Source organism: Emydura macquarii, unplaced genomic scaffold (genome assembly GCF_026122565.2).
Source record: "Emydura macquarii macquarii isolate MOO-44397 ecotype Brisbane River unplaced genomic scaffold, CSIRO-AGI_Emac_v2 contig_629, whole genome shotgun sequence".
In the NCBI taxonomy this organism is placed as follows: domain Eukaryota; kingdom Metazoa; phylum Chordata; order Testudines; family Chelidae; genus Emydura; species Emydura macquarii.
Genome location: NW_027130766.1, coordinates 7,862,871 through 7,881,639, shown reverse-complemented (window position 1 = coordinate 7,881,639; position 18,769 = coordinate 7,862,871). Strand labels below are relative to the sequence as shown.

The 18,769-nt window shown below is 70.5% G+C and overlaps 1 protein-coding gene across 3 annotated transcripts in view; it reads right to left on the bottom strand.

The window, feature by feature from the left end:
* The window catches only part of RARA (retinoic acid receptor alpha), a 60,039-nt gene that overhangs the window by 39,459 nt on the left and 1,811 nt on the right, over positions 1-18,769 (bottom strand). For 2 of the 3 annotated variants that reach the window (XM_067541259.1, XM_067541263.1), the window contains exon 1: positions 6,338-6,433. The exons of the other annotated variant lie outside the window; for it this stretch is intronic. The gene's annotated coding sequence lies outside the window, so the exon portion shown is untranslated. Of the gene's footprint in view, positions 1-6,337; positions 6,434-18,769 lie in introns of those variants that run through there. 3 annotated transcript variants of the gene reach the window in all.

Genomic DNA, 18,769 nt, shown 5'->3' with positions numbered 1-18,769 from the left:
GCACGGGCCTGGCACCGGAACACCCAGCGCCTCCGCAAACCCACCTCGCTCCCCACCCGCCGGACGGCCACGGCTAGCTCCATTTTACAGATAAACTGAGGCACACGGCGGGGCAGGGACGTGGAAATCTGCTGCTCTGCCCACTAGTTCCCACTCCTGTCCCAGAGCCCGCAGAGAACCCAGGAGTCCTGGCCCCCACCTGCCCGTGCTCTGGGCTGGCTGTCAGGCCGGAAGGGGCTGGGGGCCGTGGACGAGGCAGGGCCCCCCGAGCCGTTTGCCAGGGAGCAGGGGAGGCGGGAAGGGAAGGACGACATAGCAACCGAGGCCGCCTCCTGGTTATAAATAGCGTGGCGCCGAGCCAGCTGGGCTCCGGAGACGCCAGCAGCCCGGGGAGGGCAGCCCCGCGCAGCTCCAGGGCCGGGGACCCCGGCCGGTGCCGCCCCATGCCCGACTCCCCGGCCAGGCAACGGTTCCGCCAGCGCAGGCCCCTCGGCTCCAGGAGGGGCCAAGCCCCAGACCAGGCTCCCCAGCACTGGAGAACAGGGTGGGGGAGGAAATGGAAGGGCACGCCAGAGGGCTCGGGGGCAGGCAGGCGCTGCCCCAGTTACCCGTGGAACTCTCTGCTGCTGGAGCCCGAGGGTCTGGCCCCGCTGAGGGAGAAGGCAGGTCCCAGGGCCCAACCCCCCCAGGCCAAGGGGATGTGGGGCAGGGCTCCTGAGGGCAGGGCTCGCCATCCCCACTCATCCTCCAGTGCAGCTGGCGCTGCCCCTTGCACCGAGCGGCCCTCACCTCCGCAGCACGGCCAGGTTCACAGCGAAGGGAGCTCGACCCAAGGGGCCCAGGCCCCCCCGTGGGCACGCGGCAGAGGAGCACGAAGCACGGGCTCCGAGCTGTTCCCCGGGGGGGGGGGGTCAGAGTCACTGGGCGTGGCCCTGACCCCCCCCCCCCTTATCATGAGGCTTAACAGGCTCATCCCGGGAAATCCTCTCAAGAGCAGATCGAGGGATTAACGGAGCCAGGCCTGACCCAAGCTGCGGCCGGGTCACGCTGCGGCAGCAGGACTCGGCGCCGGCCAGAGGCTGGTAACTCTGCCGGGTGCAGCAAGGCCACGGCCCCCCAAAACCAGCCCCCCCCCCCCCAGTCCCCATTCCCCAGCCAGCCAGCAGAGAGCAGCCCTGCGCCCGCTGGGCCCCGCCCGGGCCGAGGTCAGCAGCATCCCGACGCCCAGGGCAGACGCCGAAACTTCCTGCTTGGTGGGGCCACGGGGCACAAGCTGGACTTAATCGGGGGGGGCCGAGCCCCCGGCTTAGCTACGGTTACTCAGGGACAGCCCCAGAGCCTGTAACGCGCACATCCCACGCAGACAGACAGACAGACCGACCTACAGCCGCGCACACGCCATGCAGACGGACGGACAGCGCCTAGAGCTGCACACACGGACGACCAGCCCAGCTCCACGGTGCACAGCCATGCCCCGAGAGCCGCGAGCCCTTCGCGCCATCCTGCCCCGAGCCGCAGGGTCCGCGTTCCGAGCGCCCGACCCACGGGCAGCATCACCCCACAGCCGGAGCCATCCCAGGCTCCGACGCACACGGCGCAGGGGGGCGTTTGGCCCAGAGCGTCATCTGCAGAAGCCCCTTACTCCCGACCCACAGCCGCTGCTAGCCCAGCCCTGGGCCCCACACCCAGCTCTGCCAATGCCCCTCAATCCCGACCCACCACTGGGACCCCTCAGTGCCGGCGGCTGCCCATGGAGAGCTGGGACGGGCGCGTGCCGGGGAAGGGACTAGGCTGACAGGAGCGGCCCGGCTGGTTCCCCGCAGCACCTTCCCGAGGACAGAGGCCCCTGCCCGGAGCGTGGCCGCAGCCCAGGCCCTGTGACTCCACACACGTTTTTGCAGTGTCGGGACCGGCACCGGCTGGGCAGCCCCACGCCAGGACGGGCGCCAGAGCAGATCAGCTTCCGCACATGCGCCCCCAGGCGTGCACAGAGCACTGGGCTCATGCAGCAGCACCAGGGCGGGGCAGGGCAGGTCAGCTCAGCTACGCCCCGCCGTGCAGAAGTGAGGTCTAATGGTTAGAGCAGGGGGCTGGGACTCCTGGGCTCTCTGCCCCACGGTGCTATGGACACTAGGTAACGTCTAGCAGGCGGGGGCGGGAGCCCAGGGGCCATGGCTGGAAGGCCAGGCAGGGCGGGTTAGGTGACCCCTGCCCTGGGCGAGTTAAATCCCCAAGTGGCAAAATGGGGCCGAAGGTCAGAATCGCGCAATGCACCCGGGAAAGCAGCTGAGACTAGCCGGGCCTGACGTCACCTTTCATCAGAGCCGAGCGTTTCCAGCCACGCCCACCCTCGCCACCGCCGCCCGGCCCCAGGCTCAGCTGGCACAGAACCCAGGGCTGGGAAACCGGGGTACTCTGCCCACACCCGGGTGACACCCACCCCCGCTCAGAGCGCAGCCACTCCTGGCACGGGGCACGGCGCCAGCAGCACACACGGACATGGCGCTTGCGCAGAGAGGAAACCGGCTGGACAGCCGTCAGCCCAGCCTCCCTCCCAGGCAGGGCATCCAAGTCACATCCCCTCCCCGGCAGCGGCTGGGGGGAGCCAGGGCCAGACGACGGACGGACAGAACACGGAGCAGCCGGTGCCAGGGGATTAACACTTGCTTGAGTCTGCAGAGAGCCCGCGCCAATCGCTCCGAGGCCCATCGACCTACCGACAACGCTGCCGCCCGCATGAACCGCTTCGCTGCGCAGCACGGCGGCAAGAAAGAGTCCGACAACCCCGTCCTCTCTGGCCAGGAGCGCCGGGCCCGTCCCGAGGCGGGGCAGAGGCACGGCTTATTGTCCGGGGGGGCGGCAATGCCATGGATGAGCCCATCATGCCACATGCTGCACACACGAGCCAAGAGTCACCGGCACATGGGCATCCAGGGGTCAAGGAAAGAGCAGAGGGGCCAGGCGGATGGGGCGCTCGGCTCCCTCATACCGACAGTTCAGTGAATACCCCCCAGGCTCCTGTGGAGTCGGGGGGGGCCCCCCCCGCTGGTTCTAATGAGGGGGCCAGCACACCTGCAAACCAAGGACTCTGTGAAAAGGACGATGGGCTAATGGCCAGGACTCCTGGGTTCTGGCCCCAGCACTGCGGAACTTAAGGGAATTTGCTCCCTCCCCCGTGCCTCAGTTTCCTCATCAGCATAGTGGAGATAGTACAGGGGCTTGTTGGAGACCTGCACCCAAGGAAGGGGTACGGAGATGTCACCTGGGGGATGCCCACTCAGCTCCACTGTTCCTGCGGGCCAGGGAGTCGGCGCCACAGCCACGTGCCGGGCAGGGCCACGCTGGGGTTTTCTGCAAGTCACAGGCTCGCAGTGCAGCCTTTGCTCTGGCCATGGAAACCCAGGCGGCCCCTTCACACCAACACTGACCACGCGAGAGCAGCCGGGCACGGGGCGGAGACACGTTGCACCGTACGGTTACGCCACGCTCACACCTCGAGCGCAGCTGCTGCTGGGGCAGACCGGCTGTTCTCAGCAGCGTGACACACCAGGGCTCCCCGCTCACCCGCAGGCCGGAGCACAGGGCTGGGCTCCCGGCTTTTACCGACAGGAACTGATCTGCGGCGGCTCATAGAGTGACACAAACACCCCTCCCCGCCGAGACTGACGCTCCCTGAGGATGGGACCGAACGGAGGGTGTGGGGCAGGAGCCCCCCATCTGCAGCTGCGCCAGCGGATTGTGGTCTGAAGAGAGATCACTTCCTCCTCGGCGGGTAGTGCCGGGCAAGCACCGAGCAGTGCCAGGAAATGCCAGGAGCACGACGCTCCACGCTACAGCAGCACGGTGTGGGCATCGCACCCCCCACAACCTCCACTTGGCAGGCACGGAGAGAGCGGACATGCGGCGGGCTCACGTCACTGCCGGGGGGAATCTCACTGCAGGCTCGCGGCGCTGCCGGGGGGAATCTCACTGCAGGCTCGCGGCGCTGCCGGGGGGAATCTCACTGCAGGCTCGCGGCGCTGCCGGGGGGAATCTCACTGCAGGCTCGCGGCGCTGCCAGGGGGAATCTCACTGCGGGCTCGTGGCGCTGCCGGGGGGAATCTCACTGCAGGCTCGCGGCGCTGCCAGGGGAATCTCACTGCGGGCTCGCGGCGCTGCCGGGGGGAATCTCACTGCAGGCTCGCGGCGCTGCCAGGGGGAATCTCACTGCAGGCTCACGTCACTGCCAGGGGGAATCTCACTGCAGGCTCGCGGCGCTGCCGGGGGGAATCTCACTGCAGGCTCGCGGCGCTGCCAGGGGGAATCTCACTGCAGGCTCGCGGCGCTGCCGGGGGAATCTCACTGCAGGCTCGCGGCGCTGCCGGGGGGAATCTCACTGCAGGCTCGCGGCGCTGCCGGGGGGAATCTCACTGCAGGCTCGCGGCGCTGCCCGGGGGAATCTCACTGCGGGCTCGCGTCACTGCCGGGGGGAATCTCACTGCAGGCTCGCGGCGCTGCTCCGAGGGCACCATCCGCGCCTGGCACTGCAGAGCCGAACCCTGCCGCACAACGAGCTCACGGTACCGGCTCAGCCAAGGGCGGCGTCCCAGCGGGGCGTGCCCGATCCCAGCCCGCGGGGCCCGCAGAGATCTCCACACCGCCCCGAGCTCAGACCCACACCAACAGCCTGGCCAGTCCCTGTTACCCTGCCCCACACGCGCTCGCTTCCCAGCCACCTATGCCTCGGTGCCAGGCGAGCCCAGGGCTGGACTTGCTGCCCCGGGTCTCTCCCTCCCTGATGGCTCTTCCTTCTCCAGCCGCGGCCGAGAGTCCAGGCCGCGGACCTGTCTGCAGGACACCGGGCGGTCCCGGCCTGGCAGCGAGCGGGCAGCACCGCTGGGAAGCAGCTTCGAGCCATTTAAAGAACCTGTGTCGTCTCCGACCCTTCCAAAGCAGGTGGCCCTGCGGCTCCATCCGCGCCCAGCCGGGCAGCCCTGGGAAAGCCAGCCCAGGAACTGCCCCGCGCCGCCCCAAGACCCCAGCTACGGGGGCAGCAGAAAGCAAAGGCAGCGCGCGCTGGCCGGCTCCCCGGACAGGACGGGGCCATGCAACGAAAGCTGGGGGAGGACGTTCTCTGCAAAGGTGTCTAGCGCCACCGGGCACACGCGCTGCCCTGGCCCCGGGCACACGTCGGCCGGGCACACGCGCTGCCCTGGCCCCGGGCACACGCCGGCCGGGCACACGCCGGCCGGGCACACGCGCTGCTTGGCACACGCTGGCCTTGCACACGCGCTGCTCTGGGCACACACCGGCCTTGCACACGCGCTGCCCTGGCCCTGGGCACACGCCGGCCTTGCACACGCGCTGCCTGGCACACTCACTGCCCTGGCCCTGGGCACACGCCGGCCTTGCACACGCGCTGCCCTGGCCCTGGGCACACACCGGCTGGCACAAACCAGTCGGGCACACGCGCTGCTTGGCACACGCTGGCCTTGCACACGCGCTGCCCTGGCCCGGGGCACACACCAACCTGGCACACACCGGCCTTGCACACGCGCTACTCTGGGCACACACCGGCCTTGCACACGCGCTGCCCTGGCCCTGGGCACACGCCGGCCTTGCACACGCGCTGCCTGGCACACGCCGGCCGGGCACATGCGCTGCCTGGCACACGCACTGCCCTGGCCCGGGGCACACACCGTCCTTGCACACGCACTGCCCTGGGCACACACCGGCCTGGCACAAACCGGCCTTGCACACACACTGCCCTGGCCCCGGGCACACACCAACCTGGCACACACCGGCCTTGCACACGCGCTGCCCGGGGCACACACCGGCCTGGCACAGACGGGGGCCCGCGGAGCAAGTTTCTCCCCCGCGGGCAGCGCAGCCGAGCAGGAAGCCGGGCCCGGGGGGAGGATACCGGGGGGGGGTCCCTGGCCGGGATCTGCCCGGGGCTGTTCCCCTCCCCCGCGGGGCGGGCCCGCTGACAGCTGGGAATGCGCCCGCCCTGGAGCCGCTCGCGGCAACAGTTGGGCCGGGACACGGCGCGGGGGGGGGGGGGGGGGGAGTAGAGGCCAAGCCCCCCCCCGCCTTGCGCTCGCCCCGGGACACCCCCAAACCAGCGCCCCCCGTCGTCCCCGAGCTGCAACCGCCGCGGGGGGGGGGGCACCGGGCAAGGGAGCGGGGGGGGGGAGCCAAGCTACCGAGGGGGGAGGGGCGGAGCTTGCAACGGGCGCTGCCGGGAGGGGGGAAGAACCCCCCCCCCTCCACCGCACGCGCCCCTCCCGCGCGCGCGCGCTCCCTCCTCCCCCGCCCCGGGAGGCTGCGCGCGGGGCCGCGCCGGGCGCTGCGTTACCTGCGGGGTAGGGGGGCGCGCGGCGCGAGGGACGGTGGCCGGGCGGGTCGGTCGCGCGGGGCCCGTCGCGCGCTCAGCGCTCGGCGGCGGCGGCCATGGCCGGTCATGTGCTCGGGGAAACTTTACACGGGGCGGGGGAGGGGAGGGAGAGATGGCGGAGCCACGCCCCCTCCCTGCGCCCGCCAGCCAATGGCGCGCGGGGGGCGGGGCGGCGAGTCCCCGGCAGCCCTTTGAAGCGCCGGGCGGGAGGGGGGAGCTCTTAAAGGGACAGGGGCACCGCCCGGGTGGGGGGGGGGGGAGCGGGCGGCGGGGCCAGGTGGTTAGAGGGGGGGAGGGGCAGGGAGCCGGGATGCCTGGGGTCTACCCACGGCTCTGCCCCCGACTCGCGCGGGGGGGAGGGACCCCCACGGGCCAGTCCTTCCCCCTGCCTCAGTTTCCCCTCACGCGCAACCGCAGCCCCCCCTGTGCCAGCACCCACCCCTGCACCAGCCCCCCCCCATGCCTTCCCCACCCCCGCCCGGGGCTGGCCGGCCCTAGCTGGGGGCAAAGTCTGGGCAGCACAGATGGGGCGGGGGGGGGGATAAATCCAAGCAAAAATCCGACAGCTGGATTCACACTGGAGAGCCAGGGAGCTGGAGCGTGCGGGGGCGGACAGACAGACAGACAGACAGACACTTGGGACACGCTCTGTCCCACCCCCAGGCTGGGATTTTCCGAGCCGGGGCCCGAACGCCCAGCGTGAGGCCAGTGGACGGATCCGGCGCCACTGCCAAGCGCCGCGTCCGGTTACAGCTCACGGCCCCGATCCCGCCGCCGTGCCGCAGGACTCGCGTCGCACGGGCAGGCCGGCCTGCGGGGGCTGCCAGGGCTCGCTCACTGCGTGCAGCCGGCGACCCAGGATCGCGGCAAGCCCGGAGCCCAGCGAGATGCAAAATCCAGGCCGGCCGCGCCCCCCCTGTGCTCCTGCCCCCGGACCTGGCAGAGCCCCATGCCAGCTCAGGGGCCGGCCGGGGCGCTGGTGGCATGACATGAGCCGGGACCCACGGCCTTTGGATTTTGTCGTACGGATGGGCCCCGGGTCCAGCCCCGCCACACAGTGACCAGAGGAGGGGCCGCCCTGCTGCTCTTCGGGGTTAGCGTCTGGCGAGGGATCTGACTTGGGGGCTGCTGTCTCTGCTGGGAGCTCCCCCAACGCCGGGGGTCAGGAGTGAAGCTGCCCCTCTAGTTCGGCCCACATGGGGGCAGAGGCGGGAAGGAGCCCCTGCCTGGGTCTGGGCCTTCCCGGGGGTCTGCAGCCCCTCCAGCTCAGAGCCCCGCCCGGAGCGGGCTGGGGAATCAGGCTGCCCTGGCAGCACAGTGCTGGGGGGCCGGGCCGGGCCGCTGGAGCGTGAGCCAGCATCAGGGGAGGCATAAAGGCAAGGTCCCAGCCGCGCGACACCACGGCAGCTCCCAGAGCAGTGCACAGCACTCAGGGCGTTGGCCCTGGTTCAGCTCACTCCCCTCCCGGGACTCCCCCAGCCGGTTCTGCTGCTTTCCCCACGCTCTGCCCTCAGCCAGCGCGCAGCCGCCACCTTCCACCCCAGAGGTGGCTGCATTTCACTGGCTGGCAAGCGACCCCCTCACCCCAGCCCGGGTCGTGAAAAGCCCATTGTCTAGGCTGCCGCCAGGCCCCACAACTTGGGGATGTGCCAGAACGTCGCTGCCCACGCTGGGCAACGCTCCGCACCGGCACCCGCCCTGCTGCTCAGACAAGCCAGGAGCCAGGGCCTGACCCCCCAGCCGCTCCCGAGCCCCCCTCGTGGGGGTGACGGCTGCAGGGCCAGCCTTCCAGCGTCCAGCCCTGCCAGGCGCAATCGAGCCCCGGGGTCCTGGCTCTGCACCCCCCAACCTACCATTGGCCCCAGTTCCCAGGGCCAGCTCCCTGCCTGCCCTGATGTGCTCAGCCCTGGGGAAGAGCAACCTCTGGTGGTTTGCATCCCACCGCCCCCGGCCCCCTCCAGCCCACCCGCCCGCCCCTGTCTGGACCCCCAGGGAACGACCTCGCCAGGGGGCTCATGGAACTCAGTCCCTTCAGCGCTGCCCCCTCTCCCGAAACCCCCCGCCCCCACCCTCCCAGGAACGGATTTAGTTTTTCCTACAAATGAAACCTCCTGGAACCTTTGAACCTGCCCGAGGGGCCGGGTGGAGGGAGCCGGATCCTGCCCCATGCCTCTCTTTGCTCCCCCCCCCAGCAATTTATCCAGACCCCCAGCTTCCTGCTCACAGCTAAGTCTCCCTCCCCGCCCCGATTCATTGCAATTGGCACTCAAGTCCGACCATTCATTCATGAGGATACTTCATCGCACACACCCAGCAACAGCCGCCGGCGCTGCCCCAGGACCCCCAGCCCCAGCGTGTCTCAGAGACATCAGCCCCACGGGGGTAAACTGAGGCACAGAGCGGGGCGGTCACAGGCCAAGTTGAGGACGGGGCTGGAACGGAACCCAGTGCCCTGCTCTAACTGCTAGGCCTTGCTCCCCCGCAGAGAACCCCCTGGGACACGGGATTTAGTGGCGATGTGGGGCAGGCGACTTAACTCAGCTGAGATGAAGATGCCGCTGTCAGACCCCAGAACCAAACTGCCCATGTGTGGGTCTGCGTGTGCCTCCTCACACATGCCCGCATGCAAACGTGCACAGGTGTGTGCGCTCACACCTGTGCACACACGTGTGCATTAGTGCCCCTGCTGTGCCCTGTCTCCCTCCGTCCTCATCAGCCCAGCGCCGGGAGCTCCTGGGGGCTGCGACTCCCTGGGGCGCAGAGCTAGGAAATGGCCAGTGGGACAAGTGTGGGAGGCCACGTGGAGGGTGGCCCCGGTTGTGCAGCACGCACCTGCGCTGGGCCTCACCTGGACAAGGCTGGGGGGGGGAGGGAGGCACCCGGACACCTGGGTTCTATTCCTGACTCGCTGCTTAACTATGGGCACCCTGCTCTCCATGCCTCAGTTTCCCCATGGGGGTGAGCGGGAGGGGGATGGAGCCTGAATCAGTGGCAGCAGGGCACTGCGGAGCCGCAACCCCCAGGAGTGAAACAGGGAACTCCCGGGGGCCCCCCAGCCGCCAGCACCCCCCACACCGGGGCATGTGGGCTGGCTCCCAGACAGGGGGCCAGGGAGACACAGCGGGGGGGGTCCCTATTGTCTAGGTGAGCCCCCCCCCCCCCGCACTGTGCGGGGAGCCGCCAGGCGCTGCACGGCTGCATGCGCTCAGCCTGCAGGAATGTCCCAGATCACTCCCAGATGTGAGCCAGTCCCGGCAGCTCCCGCGCCGGCCGCCCCCTCCCCAGACCCGCCCCCCCGCAATCCCGGCCCCGCAGCCACATGCCAGGCAGACCCCGGGCACAGCCGGGCTCCTGCAGGCCAGGTCCTGAGCAAGGGGCAAACGCCCCCCCCGCCCCGGCCCCCGGCAGCCAAGTGCCAGATTGTAACTCAGGCCCAGGCGCTGGGGCTGGAGAGGGGGTGGGGGGGCCCCCAGAGCCAGGCTCCGAGGCCAGCCGGTGCCGGCAGGGGGCGCAGGGACAGGCCTGGCCCCGGCCCAGCGGGTTTGGCCCGAAGCCGCCCGGCCTCCCCGCCAGCTGGGCCGGATCAGCAGCCGGCTGCGCCAGGACAAGGCGTGAACATGCAGGCCAGGGAGCCGCCCAAGCCTGGGCCCCCCGCCTCCAGCCCGCCCGTGGGGCCAGGCCCCGGGACCCCACACACGCAGCCACCTCCGCCACCCCCACTGCATCGCAGACTCCCCCCGGCCCCCGGGCTCCAGGGCAGTCACAGGGGGCTGCGGGTCGGGAGTGAGGGGCACCGGCGGGCGCTGGTCGTGGGAGCCCAGAGTTGGACCACAGGCCGGGTGCGGCCAGGCAGAGGCAGGCAGGTGCCAGCCGGGCCGGGTCCCCTCACGGGCCCACACGGCATCTGCTCCTCACAACCGCTGGGGGGCAGGAACGGAGCCAAAATGGAAAACACAAAGAGAAGCAACTCGCCCCCCCCCCCCCCCCCCCCGGCCAATTAACCCAGGTGCCAGGGCAGGGGGGTGATTTTCCAGTGGCCCCCCCCCCCCCCCCCCCCCAGCGGGACGGGCTCAGTCTAGCAATGGGTTGAGACGGACCCGGGTCCAAGAGATGGAAAATCCCAGCATAGCCCTTGGGGGGGGGGGGGGGGAGGGACGACGACAAGACCTGAGACACCTCCCCCCCCAGCGCCGGGTGCTGCACGGACCCAACCGCGACCCCCCTAGCGATGCGCACACAGCGGGGCCAGGCCCCGCCCCAGGCAGCCCACGGTCCTGAGGGTTCACGGAGCTCAGGGGACTCGACACCAGGCGGCCTGGCCCGTTTCAGACCCAGCCGGCGGGGCCATGGGGCCGCAGCCCAGCAGGGGCCCAGCTCCCATCTGGGCAGTGACTGCGCCCCACGCCGGCTCTGGGAGTCTGACAGAGCAGGGCCCTCCCCGGCGCCCCTCACTCCCGACCCACAGCCCCCCGCGATCCCAGCCCCGGGCTGTCCCCTCCTGCTCCGCGGCTCCCCCCGTCGGCCCCAGCCAGGCCCTGCCGTCTCCCACTCAGGCCCCACGGCCCCCATGGGCGAAGCCCCCCCTGCCCCAGCGGCTCCGAGCGGGGCCAGCCGGGGCCACACTCGACAGGGTCAGGCGGGGTCCCGGCCCCCGGCTCGGGGATGGCAGAAACGCAGCCGTGTGGAAACGCCGCCTGTCAGCCGCAATCTGGGCGCAGCCGCTGATGGTCCCGCGCAGGGAGGCGGCCACGTGCGGGGCTTATGTAAGGAGAGTGCAAAGGAGGCCAAGCTGCGCCGGGCGGGGACCGGAGCAGCAGGACCCTCGGGGGCGTCCCCGCCACAGGGGCTGCAGCCTGGAGAAACCCAGCGACGCGGGGGGGGGCACCACGATGCCCAGCCGCCAACCAGCCCGGCCCGGCCTGCGCGCACACTCCCCGCAGCACACACACATCCGGGAAAACACCGGCCGTGCACACGCGTGTGCACATCCCCCAAACATGCGTGTTCAGTCGCACACACGTCCGCTCTCCCAGCACCCCCCAGCCTGCTCCTACCCCCCCCTCCAGTGCAGGGGGCCAGACGCAGCCTGTCCTGCCCGGCAGCCTCCCCCACCCCCGGCGGGGCCAGGACGCTGCCAGTTCCCTTGGCAGGGAACGCCCTGGGGGGGCTGGCCAGCTCTGCCCGCGCCCCTCGCCCCCGACCCGCAGCCCCCCCAGCCCAGCCCGGGGCTCCCGGCCCTTCCACTCCTTCTGCCTATTCTGAAATGGCTGCACTGGGGCCTAGAGTGGCTGGAGCGAGGGGTTCCCGGGGGGGGGGGGGGGGGGCGGCTCTGGGGTGTCCCTGCAGCAGCCTGCCCCACGGGGCCGGAGCTGTCACCGCAGCGGGGGTTTCCCCTCCCCCAGCCCCATGGCAGCAGCGGCAGGGCCAGAGGATTAGGGTCTCCCGGTGCTTCCAGCTACCCCCCCCCCGCCAGCCCCCGTGCGAGATCCGTCAGCGCTGGGCAGCCTGGCCCCCCCTTCATCCCCCCCCGGTGATTAACGGCTCCGGCGCCGCCACGAGTGAATCAATTTGCGCCATCGATTTTTCATCCACTGCGGCAGAAAGCGGGAGCTGAAGGGCCGTTGAGACGACAAATCAGCCTCCCACGGCCCAGCACGTACGGCGCCCCCCTGTGCCAGCCCCCCCGTGCCAGCCCCCCCCGTGCCAGCCCCCCCCCCGTGCCCCTCACAGGACACGCAGAGCTAGAGGGCTGTTTAAAAATTCACCAGGAAGCCCTGGAAGGCAGCTGGGCCCAGAGGGGGGGGCGCATGCAGACCCAGGGTATCTCAGTGCAGAGTGCAGCAATGGGGTCCCTGATCCCCCCTCGGCCCCCAGCCCCACAGAGGAGCCAGCAGGCAGTCGAGGAGGAAAGCGGACAGGAGTTATTCCCCCCCCCATCCTGCTTTTGGGGGGGCAGCGGCTGCTGCACGGACCAGGCTGCAAGGTGGGGGGCAGGGACATGGCAGCAAACCCAGCTGGGCCCCCCCAGCTCTTTCAGAGACCATCACTACGGCCCCCGAGTGAACCCAGCCCCAGCCCATGTCTGGGACGATGCCACGGTATCGACCAGGGACCCACAGGCAGCACACCCGCCCCAGCCACGCCAACAACCGCCACCACCCGGCCCAGCCACGCCAACAACCGCCACCACCCGGCCCAGCCACGCCAACAACCGCCACCACCCGGCCCAGCCGCGCCACCACCCGGCCCAGCCACGCCAGCCGCGCCAACCCACGGCCCAGTCCTGCTGAGGTTCTGCCAAGTGCCATGACCCCCCCCGGCCATCTCACCCCCTCCGTGCCCGTGGCAGGGGTCCGGCCTGGCGAGGGGAGACAGAGGAAGGGCTTTGTGCCATTGGGGGGGTCTCCCGTTTCCAGCCCCCCTCCCGGATATCAGCACACGCGGGATCCCCGCTGCGCCCCTCACGCAGGCAGATGCCCCCTGAAGTGCCCGATGCTGCAGAGGTGCTCTGAGGGCAGGGATCCCGCGGGGGGGCTGGGCAGGGCGACTGACCCCCGCCACCTCCTTCCCCCAGCGCTGGCGGGACAAGCCCAGCCAAGAGGCAGCCCATGTCGACGCTGGGCACAGGGACCCCTTGGGCCAGCTGCCGGCCTTCCCCAGAGGTGGCTGCATGTCAGTGCTGGGGTGACCCCGCCGGAGCCTGCCCCAGCCCCATGGAAACAGCAGAGCCAAGGTCGTCCCCCCCACAGCCAACACCCAGCTCAGCACCCAGCCCTCCACTCCTGAGAGGGACCCCCAGCCTGACGCCCAGGAAATGGGGGGCAGGAAAGGAGCACTGGGGCTTTGCAGTGGGAGGAGCCTCCAGCCCCATGGGGGGCTCGGTCTGGGTGCGCCAGGGGCCCGGGAGGCGGATAAAGCCGTGGAGCACCTGGCGCTGGGCCCCCCACGTTAGGGGGCAGAGGAGATAACAGGGGACTCCACTGACAGGAGCTGCAAGCCAGGACAGCAAATCTGTGGGGCAACGGGACCAGCTGGGAGACCCTGCCCCAGCTCCCCGGCCCTGCCAGCCCCCAGCGCCAGAGGCCGTCCGGGGCCGGGATCAGTTGGGGGCAGAGGGGGCCTCACCCCCCAGCAGCTAACACCCCCGCACGCCAGGAGCAGCAGATTCCTGTGGGGCCCACACAAACCACGGGCCGCTGCTCCCCCTGCTGGCAGGCCCGGCTATATCCGGCTCCGGCAGAGCAGGACCCATCGTCCGGCGGGTGACGGCACGAGTCCCTGAGCACGGCCCCCCCCGTACCCCAGCCTGGGCCCCCCCAGCTCTGCCGGTGCCCCTCACTCCCGACCTGCCGCCCCTGCTCCCCGCGTCTCCTCCTGTTCCTGGGGCTCTGGTTCCGGGGGGGGGAGAGGAGCTGGGGGGCAGGATCTGGGGGGGCTGCTGATGCCCCCAGAGGGGCAGTGACGGGGGTGCCGGGAACCCAAGCAAACGTGCTCCCAGAAGCTGCTCCCCCGAGAGCCCTGGTGAGCCAGCCCTCGCCCAGCCAGGCTGGGACGCCAGGGCAGACGGGGGGGGGTCGGGGGGGCCTTTCCCAGCCCCCCTTGTGTGGAAAGTAACCAGGAGAAACGGGCACAGCAGGTTTTCCAAGTCTATTTTTAGCGCTGGCTGCCCTGTTACCCACAATGCACTGGGTGCTCCTGTGGGGTGCGGCTGGGGACGGCCGGGGGGGGGGGGGAGACTTACGCTGCGGCCCCCAGCGGATGGGATGGCGCCAGGGCCTCCCCCAGCCCCCAAACCCCTCCTGCAGCACCCCCGTACCCTGCCGCGCAGCCGAACCCAGGAGTCCGGGCAGCCTGCCAGGCTGGTCCTCACCTTTGCTTGGCATCGTGCACCCCTCCCCCCACCTCCAGTGACAGCGACCCTACAATAAACAAACCCTGGCCCCGGGCAAGGCCGAGAGAGCTCGGTGCCTGCAGGGGGCAGCCGGGCACCCCTGCAAAGGGGGGAGCTGCAGGGAAGGGATGGACGGGGGCCCCGATCTGAGCACCTCGCTGATCTGCCTCCCAGGGTTTCCCCTTCCTGGCAGCTGGGGGGAGCTGGGCGGGTGCAGGGGTGGGTGGGGGGGCAGGGGCCAGGGGCTCCCCCTCCCCGTCGCACCCGCGTCACCGTGGTTGGCAGAAACCCGGCGACCTTCTCCTTCCTGCCGGCATCACGGGGCCGGCGTTTCGCTGCCAGGGCCGGGCTGACGCAGGGGCTGAGTCACGGCGAGGGACGTCACGGGGCTCCCCGGCCCCCCCAGGGACTCAGCACCACGGCAGCTCTGTCCATCCCGCCCCCGCTGGGCCCACAGATACCCGGGGCTGGGACAGCCGGGGCTCCCCAGCTCCGCCAGTGCCCCTCAGCCCTGACCCCGGCCCTGGGTACCGCCTGGGGGGGGAAGAGCTGTGGCCCCCCTGCTCCTGGGCACCCCAGGCTGCTCCCAGGGTAAGGAAATGGCCGGGAGTGGAGAGTTCCCAGCAGTCAGGGGCCAGCACGGCCCGGGCTCTGCTCCCGGCTCCCCGCCCGGTGCCTCGGTTTCCCCACCTCTCCAGGGGGTGACGCAGAACGGCTCCCACCGCCCGGGTCGGGGCTGCACACTGAGGGGTGCTACGGGGGGGGGCCGTGGCTAGGGCTGGATCAAGCAGAGCGAGCAGAGAGCCTGGCCCTCGGAAAGAGACAGAGCCCTTGTGGGGGAAGGGCACAAGTGGGGGGGCCTCTGGGGGCCTTTCACCTCTGGTGGGGGTGGGGCTCACAGCGCTGGGGGTCCCTGGGCCCCCCCCAAGGACACCAGACACCCTGCATTCCTGTCCCCGCATCCTGGGGCATCTGCCCTCCGGGGGCAGGGTCTGGGGCCACACGCTGCTTCTCCTGCCTCCCCCCCAGCAATCCCGCCTCCTCCTTCCCCCGTCATCTCGCTGCCAGCCCGGCTGCTGCAGACTGGAGAGCCCAGCACCCCCGGCTGAGCCCCCTGTGCCCCCCTCGCCGCTCTGCACGTCCCACACACGGCAGGGAATGCACGGCTATAAATAGCCCCACGAACGTTATCTGCTTAACTCCAGCTCCCAGCCGGGGGGGGCGGCCTGCCTGGTAAAGCAGGGACCCCCGGGCGGGTGGCAGGAACAGGAGAGACAAGAGAGGGGGGCTGGGGAGCCAGGACCCCCACCTCGGCCACCAACTCCCCGTGGGATGTCAAGGCCTCACTGTGTGCCTCAGTTTCCCCACCAGCAAAACGGGGGCGATGAGAGCAGGCTCCACTGGGGGCCCCAGCAACCAGGCGCAGCTCTCCCCACCCCCGCCCAGCCACGGCTGCCTGCATGCGGGAGCATTTCCTAGCGGGGGGGGGGGCAAGGGGAGGGGCTCACAGGGGGCTGCGGCTCAGGACTGCGGGGCACCGGCGGAGCGGGGGGCTGGGAGGGACCCTGCACCGGGTTGCACTATTCCCAGCTCAGACGTTGCCCTGGTGGGTGACCCTGGGCGAGTCTCTGCCCCACGTCCTCCCAGCACGGACCCCGCAAACACCCCAGGGACAGGTGGGGAAACTGAGGTACGGGGGGAATGATGCACGCCCCCTCCAAGGCCATGGAGCGGCAGAGCCAGGGATAGAACCCAGGCATCCTGGCTCCCAGCCCCCCCCCCCGCCCCTTTCACTCGCCCGGGGGGACACCGGCTAATTCACGCCAACGCTGGAACCAGGGGAGCTCAGTGAGGACGTGCGGGTTCGAGGGGGTGTTGGGGGGGGACCTTCCGCTCCCCTCCCTTTTCCTGCCAGGCTGGTCACGGCCTCGCCCCCGCCCTGGGGAGATTCCCACCGTTGGCCGGTGCCCAAGCCCTGCCGGTGGCCAATGCTGTGGCCGGGCGCCAGGCGCGGGAGGATGGAGCTGGGAGCAGGCGCCCGGCCCCCTCTTCCCCCCGCCTACAGCCAACTTGGTGAAAGGTCAGTGGCTAGAGCAGCCCCCCCCCGGTCCCCCCTGCAGCAGGAGGCTCCATCTGGGCTGCAGGGGGTGCTGGCTGGGGGGGGCAGGGCCGGTCCCAGCTCACAGGGCTCCTGGCTGAAGGTGCTGGGGGCTGGGGGGGGGTGATTGGCTCAGAGCACTGGGCCCCCCCCAGCCACCCCCCCCATGAGTAGCAGCCCCCCCCAGCGACCAGCGGGTTCACCAGACGGTTCGTCCTCAGGTGCCCCTCACCCCCGACCCGCAGCCCTGGCACCTGGCAGGGCCCCTGGGGGCAGTGGGCACAGCCCTGCATTGGCCCCAACGCCCAGAGAACGTGCCCCTCCCCTCCCCTCCCAGCCCTGTCCTCCTACTGCTTGTGCTGCCAGCCAAGAGCAGGGCCCGGGGGGCTGGGCTGGCAGGAGCCTGTGGAACTGCCTGCCACTGGACAGCAGGATGGGCAGAGCTCAGCACCGAGCGCCCGCCTGGCTCAGCGCCTCCCTTTCCCAGGGGAGTGTCTAACTGCGGGCAGCGAGCCATGCAGCCAGACACGGCCCGTCCAGCCCCTTTAAGATCAGCCGGTGCCCCCGCCAGCTCCCCCTCCCCCCCGACTCTCCGCCTAAAAGCCAAGGTGGTATTTCTCAGCTGTCAGATCCGATTAGCTCCCTCCGGCGCCCGCTGGGCCGTGCAGCCAGAAGACGGAGAAATGAGAACAGGAAGGGGGGGGATGCGCTTGGGGAGGGGGCAGGGGGGATGGGATTGGGAGACTCGCTCCGGGGCTGGGGGACACAGGAAGGGAGGCAGCTCTGTGGGGAGGAGGGGGCTGGTCCCAGCGCTGGGAGGGGGGACAGGCGGGAGGGGTAACCTCACCTCTCTGGGCTATGGGGGCATGGCAGGGAGGGACCACAGCAAAGCCCCCTCTGCCCCTTGACAGCAGGATCATTAACCCCCCCTTACACATGGGGGGAAACTGAGGCACGGAGAGGCGATTCACCCTGCATCACACAGTGCGTCTGGGGCAGAGCTGGGAAAAGAACCCAGGAGTCCTGAGCTGACTCCCAGCCCCCACCCCCACAGGCCGCACTCCCCAGCCAGACAAATCTAATCACGTGCCCTTGACCCCCCGCCCCCCGATTCACGCACTGGTGGCTGCAGGGGATCAGAGGATGCGGCTCTTACCTGGGGGCTGGGGGGGCCTCGGAACTGAGGGGCACCGACAGAGCTGGGGGGCAGAGGAGGCACTTTCAGGATGCCCCCTCCCAGGCTGCTGGAAGATTTGTGCCTCCAGGGGCAGCTCAGGCCCCCACCCTGGCATGCCCCAGCCCCGGTTTCTACCCCCAGTATTGCCCTGGAGAGGGTGGCCAGACACAGCCAGCCAGACGGACGGCGCTCACCCTAGCGCTGTCTTGCCAAGGACCTGAGAGCCTCTCTCCTCCCAATTGCCCCCCATTATACACCTGGGGAAACTGAGGCAGAGAGAGGGACAGAGAGACACCCCCAGCTCACACCCCGAGTCCCTGGCAGAGCTGGGGCAGAACCCAGGAGTCCTGGCTCCCAGGCTCCCCTGCTCTAACCCCGAGACCTCTCTGCCCCCTGCCCTCGCCCCAAAACTGGCAGAATTCCCGGCTCCAGCCAAAGGAAAGCAGCGGCAGAGGACGCCCCAAGCCCCGCCTTGCTCGGCCAGCAGGAGGTGCCGCTGAGCTCTGGACACCGCGCCCTGCCGGGGCCTGTCACGCCCGCCTGGGACGCGAACCCCCAGGCTCCCGGCCCCGCAGCAGGAGGGAGAGAGACGGGGCCCGCCCCGGCGGGGGATGAGAAGGGCTGGCACCGTGACAGCCCCGAGAGCCCCACTGCTGTGCCATGCCTGCCCCCCACCCCTGCGCCCGCTCTAATGGATGGAAATCCAGGACTCACCCATCTGCATGACCTACATTCGCTCAGCCGCCTGCGGGGCCGCGAGATAATTACACGGGGGGGGGGGGGGGAACCCGCAAATTACAGCGCAGGAGCGGAGAGGCCACACGTCAGGCAGAGCAGCCCCCGCCCCACTAAAGGGGGACACCCAGCTGCTCCCCAACACTCCCCAGTGCTGCCCCCCTCCCCGTGGGGCGGGAGAAGGCTGTCCCTGGAGCCGCGGGCACGGAGGGTGGGCACCACAGGGCCGAGATGGCAGCAGGGAGCCAGACCCCAGCTGCCCCGGGCTAAAGGCAGGATGCGAGCCCTGAGACCCAGCCCCGGGGGCATGCGCAGCCTGGCGGGGAGCCCACAGCCCGGACCCGGCACTGGGCCCGTTTACAGGACACAGCTGGAGTCAGGACTCCGGGTTCTGTTCCCAGCCCTGCCACTGACTGGCTGCGTGAGCTGAGGCAAGCCCGTGCCTCTTTGTGCCTCAGTTTCCCCCTCCATAGAACAGGGACAATGTCCCCC